Raw genomic sequence first — 20,172 nt, 5'->3', positions numbered from 1 at the left:
CACTTGAATTAACCTAAAAAAGTCCATATTTGACCCTGCCATGACTTAAAACGACCCAACATTTTTGTCACAGTAAAAACATACAAACCTGAAGAAAACACAATATCAATAACAGACTTTGTCGTCCAGCTAAAGTAAGCAGGATATCCTTTAATCTGTTCCAGGATGTTTGGGTTAAATCTCCTGTTCAGTTGCATCCATGTAACAAGAACAATGATCAGATCAAGAATTTGAGCCCCCTCATTGCAACCACTTATCAGGTCATCGCAAAAGAAAACAAACCCATAACTGTGGCGTGGTCAGCAAGGTGAAAAACTGAGGGGAGGCATTGACAGGCTCTGGAGATTTATGGTAGTCAGTTACAGGTCAAAGAGAAAACCACAGTCCCCCACAGATACATCTCCTGGACCTTTCACCCAACACTGTTTTGTTCATATAGACTATACCCGCCCTTATATTCTAATCCAGCCAATGATTGGTTCAACACATGGTAAAGCAAACCTACTGCAAAATTTCTTTCTTAAGTAAACATAACCTCGATGTAGTTTATAACAACACCGATACAACAGGCGATCATAGGAAGGAAGTGACCCCATCAGCACTTTCAGTGCTTAAAACAAATCAGCCTTTTGGGATCTTGGCTCATTGCAAGAAAGCACCTCTCAATAGACACACTCTTTATTCACTGATCCAGCTTCTGTGACAAGAATCTTAACCGGAGGGAAATTGCTAAAGTGGCCTTGGAAGAGTGCCACGAGTCCCACTTATGAAATACATTGTATCCTATATTACAGGAAGCAAGCAGCAACAGGAGGAAAAATGAATTAAAAGAAAAACATGTTTCAGGAATTCACATTACACTTCTAAGTAATACCAAGTATCATGCGCAAATAAAATGATTTAGAATAAAAATCATTTAATTGTTCTGTGAATGTCTTTTGATTTTGGAGTGATTTTCATTCTGGTCTGGTCTCACTGTTAATATGTAGTAATAATAAATTACTTTTTTTTAAATCCTTTTTAAAATCACATTTAAATAGATTTAAGTAGACATATTTGGAACATTTAATTGTAGCATTATTACGATTCTACAGCTACAAACCATAAAGGATTTACTAATCTTTTATACCATAATGATTGCAGTATACTTTCCCTAAGTAAGCATGCTCCCCCTCCCTAATAACATTACCTAAAATTTCTGGCACTATGGAAAGCAAACACGAAGGCTACAAGTATTTCATAATTTCAAGATATTGCATTAATTAATTTCACCATGGACATTCGAAAATGAATTTGAAAGAAAGAAAATATAGCAACTGACACTACCTCTGGGTCTGAGCTCTAAATAAGCAGGGTGTGTGGACACCGACAGTACAGGCCCGCTTACGCCACTGACAAACACTCAGACCGCCAAAAGCAATGACTCACCGTCAAGTGTGCCAGGGGACCTTGGTAAAGATAAACCAGTCCAGGTTCGTCTCAAGCAGTAAGAACCAACAACACAAAAATGACTGTAAGCGGTCATTTTCGCCGAATTGGTGCAATGAGAGGGAATGGCTAGAATTTTCAGAGAAAACAGATTCGGTAGCTTGTTTCCCCTTGTTGAAAATTTGGTGTGAATGACTATGTGTTTACAAGTACTGGTTTTAGTGGTTGGAAGCATGCGACAGATAAAGCAAAGGAGATTTTCAGACATGCTAACAGTAAAGAGAATCTGGCATGCATGGCTATTTGGAAAGAGCAGCAATTGCGATGTTCCACAGGAAAAGAGATTTCAACTTTGGTTAATTCTGATCAGCTTCCTCGTCTTTAACCGTCTTTATGTGTCTGCAATTATAGACATTATTGAATTCCTGGTCTCAAACGAACTGGCACTGAGGGGTGCAGTTGATTCCATTGACAACAGAGCCCAAGCGGGCAGTGGACTGTCCCTGTCTCTATTTGATTATACGCTGAGAAAAAACAAAGAGCTATCCCAGGCCTTCAATACAATTCCAAAAAACGCTACATACACATCACCCCATCAATGTTCAAAATGATTTCATTGAATTGATGAGTACAATCGTGACAGAACAAATTGTGAAAAATGTTGGGGAGTCATGGTTTACAATTAAAGTGGACGGAACCATGGACCCAACAGGTAGTGAGAATGACTCAATTGTTCAATATGTAGACTGGACCGGAGCAGTGAAAGAGCGGCTGTTGTCAATATTGACCACAGACAAGTGTGATGCCCTGTCACTCACTAACATTAGGCTTAAAGAGCTGTCAGATGTTGGTCTTCTAAGTCAATGTTATGAGAAGCTGAAAAGGCTGCAGGATCAATGATGGACTGGACTGGCCACCTTGATACGGTGTCCGTGGTCAAGGTGGACTTCACACAGCCATCGCAGAACCAACCTTCAAATTACATTTTCTGTGTGATGTACAAAGGGCCTAATGGATCCACCAAATAGGATGCTGCAAACTAAGTAAACAGATCTAATGACAGCAGTCCGGCTCATTCGCAGAGGTGCTGCTTGCATTGAAAACCTACGATCGGATGCAGGATTTGCAAAACATGGGCTGAAAGCCTGAATGCAGATGCTGTTCCTACCCCTTTCGAAACGGCAGTGACAGGCCAATAAGGGCCAATCCCATTTCTCTGTCTTACCCTTTCCCCTTACCCCTACCCCTTAGTTTTGCACGTTCACGTGAGAGTAAGGGCTATCCCAATTCTCGTTTTGATCAAGGGGTAGGGCTAAGGGCAAGTGGTAGATACCCCTTAAAACCAAGAATTTCCGCGAGCTTACTTGAAACCAAGGGGTACCCACAATACACTGCGCAACCGGCAAAAATGGCGGCCAGAGCGTCCCATAAATGTAAGTATTTTCGGCTTAATAATTAATTTAAAAATTACTAACGTCTTGTTTTGTGCTCTACACAGTCCTGTTCATATATATTTGAATTATGTTTTTAATTTAAATGTTTTAAAATTTCGCTAGTTTGCTACGCTAACGTTACGTTGCTGATTTGCACAACATTCCCGTATGATTTGCACAACATTCCCGTATTTCTCTAACTAGCCATGAATGGACTGCATGCTTGTCTACAGTTTTAACTAAATTCCATTAACGTTAGCAGCGAATTTCGTTTGATATCAGTGCATAACACTACTTGCTTTGGAGACATCGGTACGTGCTTTACGTATACCGTCCTGTATCACACAGGGACGCCAGAAGAAACTCGGCGGCTGATTCACCTTCGCTTACACTTGCACTCGGCATCTTGGAAGTTTGTGATCAACATTTGTCGCGTCTGGTGATGTTGCAGCCAGCAAACGACGATGTATGATGACGTAACCGTAACCAAGCGGTGTCTCATTTCATAGGGGTATGTTTTCACCCCTAGCGCTTAACACTTGGTTTTGAGGGACAAGGGCTAGGGGTAAGACGAAGTGGTAGGGGAAGGGGAAGGGGTAAGACAGAGAAATGGGATTGGCCCTAAGTCTCTGCAAGACTATGTTGCAAGTCTTGGACAGCATAAAGCGACCATTGAACAGGAGTGCGGCTGTTTGTTAACATTATTGACTCCATTCTCCGAGAAATGTTTAAGCGAACATTATAGCAAGTAAATGGCAGCTTTGGATGCACCTGGTCCTGGAAGTGAGAACTTTTTAGTCTAACCACTACTGTATTTAACGAAGATCGAAATGGTACAGTCTCAGTTCACCTTGCACGTCAATTTTGTCAAACATCTTAGCACAGGCCAGGGGCCTCATTTATAAAGCGTGCATACGGACAGATTTTATCGTTAAGTGTGGGTATGCAAAATCCACGACAAAGTCCATATTTATAAAAACTGTCTTTGACATGTCAGGGTCTGAGCAGACGTACGCACTTTTGCTTGTCCGATTGCTGCAGGTTTTTGGCAATATAAGCCATTCTTGCTGCTCAAAATTGGGTTTAAACATTGACAAGCGCTCTTTTATATGTCGTTGCTCTGTGACATAATTTAAAGGCGGAAGTCTAAAACTGTTCAAGATCATTTGCGATTTTAAATTTCACATCTGAAAGAAAGTAGTATGCGCATTTTCTGTGCTTAAGTTCAGTTTATGAATCACACATACGCATTTTTGATAAATGATCGTAAGATCAAATGTAGGTTTGGTTTCTACGCAGCATTTTATAAATGCCCCAGGGCGAGAAAATGACTTTGGTCAAACTTCCTTCAAATTCCTCCAGCGGTTTCCAAGCCATGCCAGTGGTACTGACTGCCCTAAAACATTCACTAACATTTGGAGCCTTGACTGCTATGTGCAAGAACTCTTTCTCAACGTTGAAGAATGTATTTTCTGAGTACAGACGCAGCATGTTGCATAGACGAAAAGCACATTTGATCAAGCTGGCATTTGAAAATGACCTTACTAGAAAATTCAGAGAGGAATGGAAAGAGTTATTGCTGAGGAGGTTTCACTCATACAAGAGACGATTGCAGTTCTACTGAGGCTAAATTTGTGATCAAATATTTTGCTCATGTTAAAAAGGTTTGATGATTAGTCGGGGTTGTCAGGATATTGTAATATTCCGTTAAATTACCATAATGTATGGTTAAGAAATTGCATTTGGTGGTGGTGTTGTTGTGGTAACGTTCCCGCATTCGCCGTAAAACTTCTGAAATGGTGTACATACACATCTGATGATCTAAGACGTACTGTATGTATAAGTCACGATGAATTTTCTAATATGTAGGTATGTGGGTTTCTTTGTAGATAGTAAGATTGTTCAGAGCTCTGTACATTGCTCACTATAGCTGCAGTTTTTGTGCTTGTATTACCGAGATGTTTGTTTATAATTTATATTTTTTTTGTTTATCCGCTATTTATAGTGGATCACACATCTTTGTCTGACTGTCAGAAGGATGGTTTTTTTTAAGGAAAAAGTAATTAAATAATAGTAACTAATTACTAAGTAACTAGTTACACCCAACACTGTTAATAATCATAATGTTTAATAGAAAAAATGCAATACACAACATACTCTCAATAAAACTATAAATAGGCTATACATGCCTACTTACAAAAGACATCAGACTAAGAAAATAATCAATTTGATGACAGATTTCTGACCTCTTTTTTGCTTTCCTGTGTCACCCTGGGAGTTCCCATCAATCCTAATGAAGGTAGTTTCTGCTGTCTCATTCTCAAGGGTAATATTTCTAGGATTTGTTTTGCGACAGTCCTGTAAAATAAGATGATATGCTGCTTGGAATCCTTTTCTTTCATTATTTGGCTGTTTTTGTGCTAAAATAGACTATTGGTGGTTGGCGACATTTTGAAAATCTGGGCATGAATTAAAAAGGATCATTACATAACCTAGAATAAGTAAAAATCAGATTTTACTGTTGTTGGCACTTGTAGCATTTTTAGTTATAATAAATTATCTTTATTTTAAGCGTTTATATAGCCGTTTGATGACCATTAAATTTTGTCGCCGCTGGATTTAAAAAAAAAAAATTCATCATAGGCAGGGATATAAAGACCAGATGACCATTATCCCCCCACCCCCCCAGGGAATACATCTGTAAAGCTGTTAATACGTAAATAATTAACGTATTAGTCCTGTCAATAAATCAATATTATACCTTCCTACCAGTGTGTATGGAAACGTAAGTAAATGTACGTGTGACACTTTAGGTAAAAATACACACGTATTCTCATGTGATTATGTTGGACAGACAGATCTGCCAAATCTGCATGGCATCTTTGAAACCTAATTTTTTCAGAAACGTTTAGGGAGTTTGGGAGTATGGACACCTGAAATAGCATTAGCCTTAGATAACCCTGTAGATATTTGAGACATTTTGCACAAGATTTTCACTTTCAACATGTCCAATCTTTAAGATTTAAAACTTAGAAGAAAAATCTCTTAAAAAATAAAGTACAAAGATATATTTTTCATACCCTCAAACGATTTCTGTAAAAAATGCAGATTATCTGCAGAAACAAATTCTTGCAAGCTCAGATATGTTTCTTCAACTCAAAAAAAAAAAAAACAGCAAAAAGATAATAATTCTTCAAATATTTCATTCTTGTACTCCCCTTAAACAAGACACACTACAATACTATATAACATTTATCAGGCAAAATCTTGACTAAAAATACTACGTCTGCAACCCATGATTTTATCGATAAGGGGGCAAAGGTTGCTTAGAATTGGAAAGTGTAAGAAAAGAGTAATGTGGATGTGGACAGTTCTTTTCAACGATAGCAATTTGTAGACCATTAGGATTGAATCTAGAGTTTTTAGCGGCACGCTGACAACACGGCAAAACAGTTAAAGGCTTTTAGTGAAAGCCCCAGTGGATATGGATGGGGACGGCTGGTTAAAAGCCAGAGGGGGTATGAATCATTTAAGGTCAGTTGTGAAATGGAAGGGCTATTAATATAATGACCTACTCTGTCCATATAGGTAACCAGTTAGAGAATACAATCCAATAAAAACCACAGGGTATTCAGTATGAGTCCTATCCTGTAATTACTTTATTTGTATTATCCAACGATCAAAGAGATGCTACAATGGTGAAATTATACTTTTGCAACTAGACTACAAGAAGCTACAGGGCTGCTTAAAACCAGTGTGGAAACCAATCTTAAAACCAGATGGGACTTTTTTTATGTACCGTTAAGGTACCAATATGTCCCTGTCAGGACATGCACTTTTTAGGAACAAGTGTGTACCTTTTGAAATGGCACCACCACTAGAGTACCATATAAAGGGATAAATCAACCAAAAATGAAATCTCTGTGATCATTTGCTCATCCTTATGTGAGTACATTTCACATTCGTGTCACCAACTAAACCTCAGGGAGATGAGAAAAAAACTATGGGGGAATGAACTGTTCCCTTACCATGGTGTTGTAAACCAAAATATTGCTATAAAGCTAATTTGCAAAAAAACAACATTAGACATATACTGCACATTGCATAAGGGGAAGAGTATTCAGTTGGAGATCTCCGTTCCCAAAAGCAAGAACGTCCACAACATGCCTTCTCCTTGAATTGAAAGAGAGTAAAGAGGTGAACGTAGTTCAGAAGCTTTGAAAGCAAACTGAGAAAGCTATTGAGATCTATTTAAAGGTTCCTACCAGCTGTGTCTCATTACTGAATAAATATTTTCGCTCGTTTAGAAAATATATAACATTTTGGTTATGAATTGCTTGACATATTTACACCATTCACTGTCATTATGATGTCATTTCATTTACAGGTTCCAGTAAGGTTTTGTAACACAACAGATTAGTCACTGTTAGCACAAGTGATGTCAATGTACTGATACTAAAAAAACACTTAAAGTCTAATAAGAATCATTTGACTTTTATTGAAATAAATAGCTTTGACCTGCAGATCCAGCATGATCTTTCTGATTAACCTGGTTGATCAGTGAAAGTTTGGTGGTTGGCATGTGTACTAGCACACTATAGTAGCATGCAATGCATATTCTTCTGCACAGAAATGCTGTTCTTGTCAATAGGGAGTTCAGTGGATTGACAATACAGAATACTGCAGCGTCCTTAACATGTCTCATTTAAAATGCTTTTTTGACATGCTAAATCTCCCATCAGCACATCTTTCATGAGTAATCTTACATAATCCACATGTCTCCACTTTAGAGGTGGTATTCACTTTGTCTTTAAATAAACAAGCTGACCCACATCTCCAGTAATACAAGGCCCTGAAACATGTCATATGTGCAATTTTTAAGAATTTGATACATAAAAATCTCAAAAACAAGCAGTTCCAGTACAGTTAGCACTTGACCATGAGCTTGTATTTGTTTATATTAATAAATGCATTAGCTTACACAACCAATGTAATTTTTCAGCATTTCAGCTTTGTTAATGTTAGTTAATGCAGTTGTACATATTAGTTTATTATGCATTATAATGTAAAAACCTTTGATTTGAAAGATCTATTTAATAATCGTATTATTACCATCAACTAACAATAATAAATTCTGTAAAGGTATTGTTCACTGTTAGTTCATGTTAATGCATTAACTATGTTTGAATTACGCAATTACATGCATGAGACCAAAAAAGCTACAATTATCAGCATGAATATCTGTAGAAAGCTGTAGTCCATTATAATAGATATGCAAATTATTCATTGTGTTTTCATTAAAAACACAGCGGAAGAGACAAGAAATGAAATGTGAATAAAACTTTTCTCTTTGTAAACAACTAATCATAATCAAATATCTGTATCAGAGGTAATCTCCTAACTCTATCAATCATAATGTGTAATTTGTTTTCATTCATTTTTCATTCACATCATTCATTTCCTATATTGACAAGTGTGATTGAAGATATTATTACGTGCTATATTATTTATGAAAGCTCATTTAAAAGATCATTCTTGTAACAAGAGCACTGAAAGAGTAAAACAGAAAGCATTAGTCAGAATGACTAAGTATAGAATCGTCTATTTTTAATGTAAGTAGAACAGTTTTTCGATGCTAATTTACATATTCAGCTTTCCCGGAAAATTCTCTCCTGGACCGCCACTTACTTCACAAAATTTATGACCAACCGGTCAGAATTAATCTTATGTCTTATGCTCAAAGCTGTCACACTATAGGCTCACACTGTAAGACTATTTTATATTATACATTCACATTTTAGGGAATCACTTTAAAGTGCAGATCCCTCAGTTATTTACAATACCCACTTGCATTTTTACACTATTGTTGTGTTTTCAAAGTTGTTTATTGTGACTGCTATGCTGACTGATAGTAATGATCCAACCCAGTATCACGAAATTGCGTGACTATTTCACGCATGGACCAGCGTGACAATGTCACGCTTTGCCGCGTTTGAGCGTGAGCATGTCACGCTTTCTGTTTGTGTCGCTGTCACGTGTTGGTTGCTCAACTTTTTTGTCCTAGTTTCTTACCATTGTCGCTTCGGTTTATGGTTGGATTTACATAAAATGACACCCTTACCTAAACAAACTCTAACCCCAACGTCAGGTGACAATTGGTTAAAGTTTAGAAAATATAAAAGAATAAGTATTGTATCTTTTTATTTTATAAACCAATACTTAAAGTGACAAATACTTAAAGTGACATATAACACAAGCACCAAATCTGGCCCTACACCGAAGCGACAATGGTTTGAAAATAGGACAAAAAAGTTGAGTAACCAATACGTGACAGCGACACAAACAGAAAAGCGTGACATGCTCACGCTCAAACGCGGCAAAGCGTGACATTTTCACGCTGGTCCATGCGTGAAATAGTCACGCAATTTCGTGATATAGGGTTGAATGATCAGTGCCATTTGCATACACTTTGAAAATTGAGTTTTTACACAGACTGTATTCACTATATAACTTTATACTGTAACTTATGGCTGCAAAATTGTATGGACACAAAGACTAGAAAATCTATTTTAATGGAGTACTAAAAAATCACAGTGGAGTGTAAACCTGAACAATTTTCCATGTACAACGCTTTAATGTATAATGAGAAATTTAATTAAAGTTGCTTTTGCTGACAAAAGAATATGGCAGGTTTATTGTAACTAGCTGGACCACTTTAAGGCAACTTATCTGCTCATCTAACTTGAATGTAAATGTTACTATGAATAGTGGAAAATCAAAGACTGTAAAAATATGGACATAGTGTCTGTGACTTCACCCATAGGTTCATGAAGAGCGTTTCTGAAGCTTAAAGTAGGCGGGTCCTGCCGTCGCCATCCACGCGTCACCACGCATCACTAATGGATAAACGAAAATGGGTAAAGAGGCGGGACATGGGTGAAGCTAAGGTGGCTGGTTGCTGAAAAAACACCCGCCTAGCTTAGTGATAGCAGTGGCAGTCCACTACTCAAGTGGCCATGCCCTTAATTATGCAGAACTTTAAGGCTTAAATGGACAATAAGTAGGATTTACCCCCATCTAATGGTGAAATTGTATTTTGCATTTAAACAAATAGTGCTCTCTAGTGCCACGCTTTTCCAAATGCGTGTTGCAACTACAGTAGCTGTTATGTAATCACTAAACTCCTTGTCCGTTGCAGCTACAGTAGTTCACATGTTCTGAATAAAAACGCGTTGTGGAAACACGTTGGTAGGCTCGTGCTTTTTGTCCCTCTTTGCTATTATAGTTTATCAGTATGGCGGAACGACATGGAAGCCTTCTTGGACTTACCCGTTCAATGTAAGTAAAGAGAAAAAATTCTAAGCTTACAAAGAAAGTCAGATCATTGGCAGAGGTCATTTGACACCAACGAGGACAAATTTATGAAAAAAGACATTGATTCTTATTAATAAACACTTAAAATCCTACTTACTGTCCTTTTAACTCTTTCAACGCCATTGAGGTGATAACTTCACCCATAGGTGATAAATCGTCAATTAAGAGAGAACGCTTCACTGCCAATGACGAGAATTTCCAGCTTTCCGCAATACCAGCTCTTCCGCAACTTATACAACCCAGAAGTAGCGCCTCATGTGAAAGAGAAAGAACTGGCCAGATCGCTCTGCATCTGATCTCTATCAAAAATCCTTCACAAAAACGCAATTATCTCAGCTTTTTGCTCAAAATGTGGTGTTTTTTTGAAGAAACCTGCCCATTATTTGAGAGGTGATAGTTTTTTTTTTTGCTTGAAAGCAGAGGGTCTATTCTTTCATTTGGTATATTGTTTATATATTTAAAGAAGAAAATTTTCTAGAAGGCATTAAACTCATGAAAAATGCTGGCGCTGGCTGGCAACTTTAAAAAAAAACCGCTGGCGTGGAAAGAGTTAATATAAGTTACAAAAACATTTACCCCCTCACAGTTGTCATGAAGGGCAAAATTAGCCATATAGACCAAAACACTTTTTGTACCAGGTTGTAATTATGTTACACTGTAAAGTTGGACATTTTAACATGGGGGTCTATGGGAATTGTCTTTCTTTTGAAGCCAGTCTCTAGTGGCCAGTCGATGAATTGAAGTTTAAGTCACTTCCGTATTGGCTTCATCAGAGAGATTGTACGGTTGCCCCTCGGGGAAAATTCAATGCTCTATATGCCCTCTCTACCACCTTCTAGTAAAAGGAGCCAATCATAAATCATTAAATTCTCTGGGGAAGGGGCTTTGTAAAATGTGTTGTGAGGTACTTGCCAGCCTTTGCTCCTGCAGCTAAAGTAACCTGGAAAAGTGGGTTTTCATTGAGATTAAGAAACAAATATGGTATAGTTGATGTCAGGTTTGATAGAAATGCCATTTAAAGGAACAGTATGTAGAATTGTGGCCAAAACTGGTATTGCAATCACAAAACTTGTGGCTAAAACTGGTACTGCAATCACACAATGGTGGCCAATTCACAACATGACAACATAAACATCAGTTGAGGGCTGCAACTCCACTTTTTAAATGACAATATCCTGGCCAGACCACTGTTGTCAGTGATATAAGCATTTGACATTAAAATGATTTCTTAATGTCTAGTGACATATCAGGGCCATTTTATGATTAATTGATATACATTTCTTACATACTGTTCCTTTAATTGTGATTTTAGCATGCAATTTTGAAGATATCTGTGTTCCTCATTCAACCAGATAGGATTTTAGTTTTGCATGACTGAAATAGCTGCCCACAAGCATTGGAGACATTGAGTGTCATCACTTTGCCAAAGAGACTTTGAAGCATCATCACAAATGGTTTTTACCTGGATACAACACAGGAAACATGAAGCAACACATAAGTTGCTATGAATTTAAATTTCCTACAAGGGTATGGCATCCAGGGGCGGACTGGCCATCGGGAGTTCCGGGAGCAATCCCGAACGGCCGGTCCATTTCAGGCCGAACCGGCCGGAGGTCAAAAAGTTTTTTTTTTATGCCTGACCAGGCGCTCAGCTGCAGCGGAACGCTGTGTCTGTTTCAGACCGGGCCAAACCAATTCTTCAAATCTTGAGGGGAGATAAGAGCGGCCCCTCCCAACTTGGACTGATCCTCGGTTTTCCTCACATCCGATTGGCTCAAAGGCGCCGATCAAAAGAGTTTACTTTTGGTCAGGTTTGGATTCGTGTGCATGCAACATAGACAAGACGGTAAAAATTGCGAAAAGAAGAGAAAGAAATGGGTGGGGCCTAAAACATAAAAATTTTGGCACAAGAGGCAGCTAAATGCGCCAAATTTACAGACCTTTTTCGCAGTCAAAAGGACGCTGTGGCAGGAGGTGCAGATGAGGAAGGACCAGCAGCATGGAGAGGACAGGTGCACAATTAGTGATGCATCTATTATACACTGAAATCATTTATATTTGCATTTAAATATAGGCATATATAAGGGATAATGTAGAGTGAGGCAGTTGTTATAGCGAATTCAACCCCGACAGGCTTATCAGGACCCCACGCAAAGCGGAGCTTGGTTGTATTCGCTATAAGAACCGCCTCGCTCTACATTATCCCGCTTATGAAATTGATGAAATAGCCTGCGTGCGTATTTTGGCAACAGAAGTGGTGTTGTTCCCCAGTGGTTTTAACGTGTTAGCAACTCAGTAAGTTTATCAAAACAGTTTCCCAGCATCAAAATGTCGGGTAATTGCGTTTGGTTGCACTAATAATATACTAATACGTATATATGGTCACTTTATATTTGGCCATCTGCTAACGTCTTCTATTCACTCCACTATAGTACACGGATATGGTAGCTGTGTTGAAAAACTTGATAAAGTCAACTTTTAAATATATATTTCTCTGTCTGTGTTGCTTCACTACTGATTCTTGCCATACTTCCATTGCCAACATGCGCGTGCATACGTTTCCACGTCATCATTGTGTTCAAACAGTAAAATGGTCTAAGGAATCCCTGTATGTCTGTTTATTAGCTGTTAAGGTCACTGATGGAGAGAGACAGGTTGATGATGACTCTTGCAGTCATATTGATGAGGAGGAGGAAGGAAAGCAGAACAAGAGGAGGAGGAGAATGGAACCAGTACAAAAACAGTGATGGGTCAGTGTGCAGGGCTGGGTAGGCAATCATATTACCCTGCTGGAAAAACCAGCATACCAGCAAGACCAGCATATGTTGTGTTTTGGTGCTGGTATGCTGGTGACCACCAGCTAATCCAGCATCAAACCAGCATAGACCAGCATAATTCCCATGCTGGTTGATGCTGTTTTTTTTTCAGCAGGGTAGGCATATCAATCAATCAAAGCTTTATTAAGGACACACAAATAGAAAAATACAGCACAATATTACATATTTAGATATAGGATAAAATGCAATAGTCCACTTACTAGATTATAACCTTACTAAAGCACAGATTGAATTAAAAAAAGGAATTATTCTTAGTCATATTTATTACTGATGTTCTTCTCATGCATATGTAGCTGTACAATCAGTAAGCAGAGGCAGGGTCCAGCACAGAGGGAGTGGAGCCAGGGAGAGTTGAAAGTGAGTACGTACACACACAATCTCTATTTTATAGGACTGTATTGTACAACCCCAAAACAGAAAAAGTTGGGACATAGTAGAAATTGTGAATAAAAAAGGAATGGAATAATTTACAAGTCGTAAAAACTTATATTTTATTCCCAGTAGAATATAGATAACAAATCAAATGTTGAAAGTGAGACACCTCGAAATGTCATGCCAAACATTGGCCCACTCTGGACCTCCTGAGAGCTACACATTCCAAAAAAAGCCGGGACAGGCAGCAATAAGAGGCCAGAAAAGTCAAATGTACATATAAGGAACAGCTGGAGGAGGACCAATGTTTAGGAATAGGAATGTTGTCCTATTCTTGTCTAATACAGACTTCTAGTTGCTCAACTGTCTTAGGTCTTCTTTGTCGCATCTTCCTCTTTATGATGCACCAAATATTTTCTATGGGTGAAAGATCTGGACTGCAGGCTGGCCATTTCAGTACTCAGATCCTTCTTCTACGCAGCCATGATGTTGTAATTGATGCAGTATGTGGTCTGGCATTGTCATGTTGGAAAATGCAAGGTCTTCCCTGAAAGAGACGACGTCTGAATGGGATCATATGTATCTAGAACTTGGATAAACCTTTCAGCATTGATGGTGCCTTTCCAGATGTGTAAGCTGCCCATGACACACGCACTCATGCAACCCCAAACCATCAGAGATGCAGGCTTCTGAACTGAGCGCTAATAACAACTTGGGTTGTCATTGTCCTCTTTAGACCAGATGAAATGGCATCCCAGTTTTTGAAAAAGAACTTCAAATTTTGATTCGTTGGACCACAGAACAGTTTTCCACTTTGCCAAAGTCCATTTTAAATGAGCCTTGCCCAGGGAAAACGCATGTGCTTCTGGATCATGTCTAGATATGGCTTCTTTTTTGACTTACAGAGTTTTAGCTGGCAACAGCGAATGACACGGTGGATTGTGTTCACTGACAATGTTTTCTGGAAGTATTCCGGAGTCCATGTTGTGATTTCCATTACAGTAGCATTCTTGTATGTGATGCAGTGCCGTCTAAGAGCCCGAAGATCACGGGCATCCGGTATGGTTTTCCGATCTTGACCCTTACGCACAGAGATTGTTCCAGATTCTCAGAATCTTTGAATGGTATTATGCACTGTAGATGATGATAACTTCAATCTCATTGCAATTTTTCTCTGAGAAACTCAGAAAACTATTTTTCGCTGCAGCATTTGGGGATTTGGTGATTCTCTGCCCATCTTGACCTCTGAGAGACACTGCCACTCTGAGAGGCTCTTTTTATACCCAGTCTTGTTGCCAATTGACCTAATAAGTTGCAAATTGGTCTTTCAACTGTTCCTTATATGTACATTTAAATTTTCTGGCCTCTTATTGCTACCAGTCCCAACTTTTTTTGGAATGTGTAGCTCTCATGAAATCCAAAATGAGCCAATATTTGGCATGACATTTCAAAATATCTTACTTTCAACATTTGATATGTTATCTATATTCTACTGTGAATAAAATATACGTTTATGAGATTTGTAAATTATTCCATTCCTTTTTTACTCACAATTTCTACAGTGTCCCAACTTTTTCTGTTTTGGGGTTGTAGTTTTTGATTATCTGAGTGTGTATGTGTGAGTAATTGTAACAATTTTATCACTCCAACTGACTGTACACATGACATGCTGGTAGTTAGCAGTATACTGTGACTTATGTGTTCGAGATTAGGTTTTGCTGACCTGGTTGTGTTTAGTGCAGTGGTGACTTGCTTATACAACCTGAGGAGGCAGGTGTTATCCTAAAGTTTCTTTTAGGTCTTCAGCATAATCTGATTCTCTTCAAGTTCATACCATAAAAACACTACTAGAATTAAAATAACTGCAAAAAATCCAGCTCGTGCACCAAGGGCACTCGCGTAAAAGGCCTCTCCATCTTAAAGTCCCGGGCTGAATTTCAGTCCCAGTACGTCCCTGATGGCATCCATGCTTATGGTGTAAACAGTGTAAACATTGTGACTGTCTGTGATATTGCCAATACATGTATAGGTCATTCTACATTTACAGCCTACAGGAAAAGAAAAGAAAACAATCAGTTTATAGCTGTTGCCTTACGGCTCGGAAAGGTAAACACACACACACACATTCGAACATCAAAGTTTCCGTAAGGTGACAGTGGTTTTCCATTAGGGTTCAGCTGTGGGCACCGGGAAGCTCCTGAAATAAACTCATGTGAATGTATTATTTCCACTTTGAGACTCAGACGAGCTAGCAAGGCCACAGTTATGCTAACAGACGCCCGGTATTCGTGACTGAAAGGAGATTTCAACACTTGTGCCATGTCACCCAGTAATGCCATGCGGTCTCATGGGACATGTGAGAGTCATTCCATAGCTTACAGAGCTTACGCGGCATTTGATCTTACAACAAAACCCCCTTCACAAACATGCACACACACTGTTGATAACACTGCACAAGTCTCTTTTTCACAGTGGGTGGACTGTTGCTAATTATGGGTTACTGTACCTTTAAGTCACGGTGACAAAATAAAGTGACTTTTATTTTAAGTATAGACAATTAAATAAACCTACAGCTGTTGCCTACAACTTGCCCTTTGAGGTAAAAAGAAAATTGTGAAATATGTTAAGGTTGAAACCTTTCAGAGATGCGTTTTTCATCACCTGCATTTGAGTGAAGGAAGCTGACATGACGATGAAACCTTCAATGTCACTGAAATAGATGGTGATGCTGTCGTATGTTTCGGCTGTCACTGTCTTTCCCGCTAAGAGCTGCACAGCTACCGATCTAAAAATACCTTAAAAAAAATAGAAGACACGTGTAAAAAGGCATGTTTAAATATGGAAGGTAAGATAATGTTTGCCACAGGTGTCGCCACGTAGGCCTGTGGTTAAGCCAGGGGGAGGTAAATATTTAGCAACTGAAGATCGAAAAAAAAGGAAAAATAAGAAAGATGGCTACAGAACAAAAAATATTAAGAAGTAGGTTTTAAAGAACCAAAATAATTTGTAGGTAGTTTTGATCTCTATTTTGTGGTTATAAAAATGCATGTTAAATGGCAAACACATCCTTAAACACACACACACACACACATAGAAACCAATGAAATGTCAGATGCACAAAAATTGATGGCTTCAGTGGTGTAGGTTGTAGAGTGCATGGATTGTAAATCTGGCTTTTGACTCAATTTGAATAGCAATACCTTAAATAGCATTTTTTCTATTGAAAATATTATTGCAGATCTCTATATAATTTAGACCCAAATTTCCTGTGTTTGACCTGTGATTGTATCTTGTCTGATGAATGTCTTCTGCCTGCCCTGACCTCTGCTGGATTTGTTACTGATTTTGGATTATCTATGATATTGATGTTTGCCTGGCTGTTGACCTTGTTCCTGTTATTTTGAATACGCTCAATAAACTGAATTTGTATCAAACCCTGCCTCAGTCCACATGACAGAATACTTGATCCGCCACACTGATCCAGTGGTTTACAGATGATCAACCCCAGTTATTCCTGCACCATCCTTGGACCCAACAATGCAGTTAATTTGCATGTATCAAGGTAACAGACCACGCCAGGACCATACCTGAGATTTCCTAAACTTTGCCAACCATATAGAATTCCCTGATTTTGCTCTGATTGATTTCTATGGTTATGGACTCAATGATTATTTTCAGTCCAAGCTCATCCTAGATGGCCCCGAGAATCGTTAACTGAATTTTTGGACTTGCATTGGTGTTGAGCAGATCCCCCTTTACCTCTTCACAAGATGGCTGCCAGGACTAAACCTGTTCACAAGATGGCCGCTACGCCCGAGTCTGTTCACAAGATGGCTGCCACGCCTGAGCATGTTCCCAGTATGGACCTCTCCAGCCTCAGCAGACAAGACGGTCGCTTCGCCAGCGTCAGCGGACAAGATGGCAGTTGTAGACACAGGAATCTCTGTTTAGCTAGCTAGACCCCGAAGCCGCCGCCAGGCGCCGCCATTTGCGCCGCCATTTGCGCCATTTAGAAGTTCAGCTGCCACCAGCCAATAATTTCCTAAGCCAAATTGAGCCGCTAGCTGATAAAGTTTGGCTGAGCCGGCTAGAATTATTTGCATCAAATAATAATTCTATCACATAGATACATAAACACGTGAAAAATATAAACAATACACAAGATCTATTTTCCAACTGGTTTCATAACAGCACAGTCTTGTGCTCGCTCGTTGCTACAGTACACAAGGGGATTGCAGCCTGCGGAGGTCGCATATGCAGGCTGCATGCGTCATCAAGACTGGTTTAAGTTAACTGAGCATTACATTCGCAAGCCATACGCATATTACAACAATTTACGATTAACTTATAATAAGAATAAACTTTATAATTGTTGATATTTTGAAATAAGACAGTCTTGATGACGTATGCAGCATAAAAATGCGACCTCCGGAGGCTGCAGTCTTCGGATTGGGAAATGGGCAAAGAGACTCACAGTGAATTGACGACATGCGTCACAACAATGCATTTCAAAAATAGACTGTGTTATTATGCGCGTGACCAGCATCCACACAGGAGAAAGCGGCGGGTAAAATAACGTTTGTATGTCTGTTTCCAGGTGCTGTATACAGCATGTTCATTTTTACATTAATTTTGTCATTGCTGGTGTTGATATGGATTTAACTGGCAAGCTTTCTAAAAGTCTCTTTACTTCTGGGGTTCAAGCAGCACAGGAGACCGATAGAAACTTTCTGTTGCTTTTACTTAGTGCTCTCATTCGCAGAATTATGCATTTGGACCTCTTTATCTGAGGCATCTGAGATATGTTCCCTCTCCGTTGTACTTCCTGTGATGGTTATGGCAATGTGGTGTGTTTGGTTTATGCTCTATCCTCAGTTTCCACAGAGGTTGCAGCAAGCCATGAACCTGTGCTTCCTGTTATTGCCAAAGAATATGAACCTGAGTAGCCTGAGCTTCCTATCATGGCCGGAAGCATGAACCTAAGTCCCCTGACCTTCTTGTCATGGCCAAAAGGTCTGAACCTAAATTCCCTGAGATTTCTGTCTTGAACAAGTTTGCTGAGCCTGTATTTCCTGAGTCACCGCCAAGATGGTCACCCCTGAGTGACCTGTGTCCCATAAGTCAGCCAATATGGTCACCCTAGTCCAAAATGGGGGTGCCCAAGTTCCCTAGACTCTCTGCCCTTGCCAAAATTGTCGTGTCCATGCTCCCTAGACTCTCTACCCTTGACAAGATGACATCCACGAGCTCCATAGACTTTTTGCCCTAGCCAATATGGCTGTTCCCAAGCTTCCTGGTCTATCTGCCCTGGCCAAAATGACTGTTCTTAAGGTCCCCATTATCTCTAACCCAGCCAAGATGGGCTCTCCTTTCTCTCTGCCATGGTTCCTGTCACCACCGGAGCCATGGTGGATTTCAGATCCTCCCTGGTCTCTGGTTCTGCTGGCTCCTCCCTGGGCTCTGGTACCACCTTTCTTTGACCTATGCCTGGATCTTGTCTGATAAATGTCGTTTGCCTGCCCTGACCTCTGCCTTAATTTTTTACTGATTAGAGATTTACTATATTGTTGTTTGCCTAGTTGTTGACAGTGTGCCTGTTATTTGGAATACGCTCAATAAACTGCATTTGGATCAAACCCTGCCTCAGCCCACTTGACACATGTACATGGACTATATATGGATTGGGTAAATATCTCCTGTTTCTCTGTCCTTCAACCAGCAACTGCGAGGTGTTAAGAAAAGTAGGATCACTGCTCACCTCAACTTCATCTTTTTATTGCAACTATTTATAGTTTAATCTGTTCAGAAACCCCCAACCGAAACAGGTAGCCAGGGGTGGCACTGGCCTCCACTGAAACACAAGATGGCCTTGGTTGTATGGCGCACTATTATGTCACAATCCCAGTCTGTTTTCCTGCCTGTTTTCCCCATTCATCTCCCTACGGACTCCATTTCCCATGGGCCTTCAAGCTTCCCCATTTGTTTTGTGTATGTAATCATATTCACCTACCAGACATCATCCTCATCAACTTTACTCCATATATACTGTGACTGCGTCCCAAACGGCATACTTCCATACTATATAGTAGGCGAAAAGCACTACTTCTCATATTCTTTGCCTATTATATAGTATGGAATAGGCGGTTTGGAACGCAGTAAATGTCTAGTCTCCCCATTGTTATCTGTCCTGTAGTGTGTGTGTTCCTGACTAGTCTGCCTGCTTTTGTTGTTATAAGTAAAGTTTATTTGTATTGGCTTTTCCGTAAAGTTCATTGTTAAAATCATGAACAGTCATGAACAAAATCCCTACCTTCTTACTTGACAAAAATAATTTCTTACATAGGAGGACCTCAATCACAATTAGACCTTTGGTCCACAGTAGCACCTCAAGAATGTAGACAAAACAAAAGACTGCTTATACATGCATTCAGAGGAGTTTTATAATTGAGGTCAAGACTAGAAATAAAATATCTCCTCCTTTTACATAGAGATCATTAGAATCAAAGCCCAGGATAACAGTTAAACAAGCCTTAATTACGATTTTTAAAACGTCACTTTAGAATTAGTAACGAATGACTGTGTTGCTTCAGTGAAGTTATTAATATCAATGAGGTTATTAGTAAGAAATAATGAGGCAGGGCATGTGCATGAATGAATCAGAGAGCATTTGAATGTGCTGAATGTGCGTCTGACTTACTTTAGCCTAGTGACAGTGTGATATAAACAGT

This window comes from Misgurnus anguillicaudatus, chromosome 3, assembly GCF_027580225.2.
Source record: "Misgurnus anguillicaudatus chromosome 3, ASM2758022v2, whole genome shotgun sequence".
NCBI classification, from domain to species: Eukaryota; Metazoa; Chordata; class Actinopteri; order Cypriniformes; family Cobitidae; genus Misgurnus; species Misgurnus anguillicaudatus.
This window is presented reverse-complemented; position numbering follows the sequence as displayed.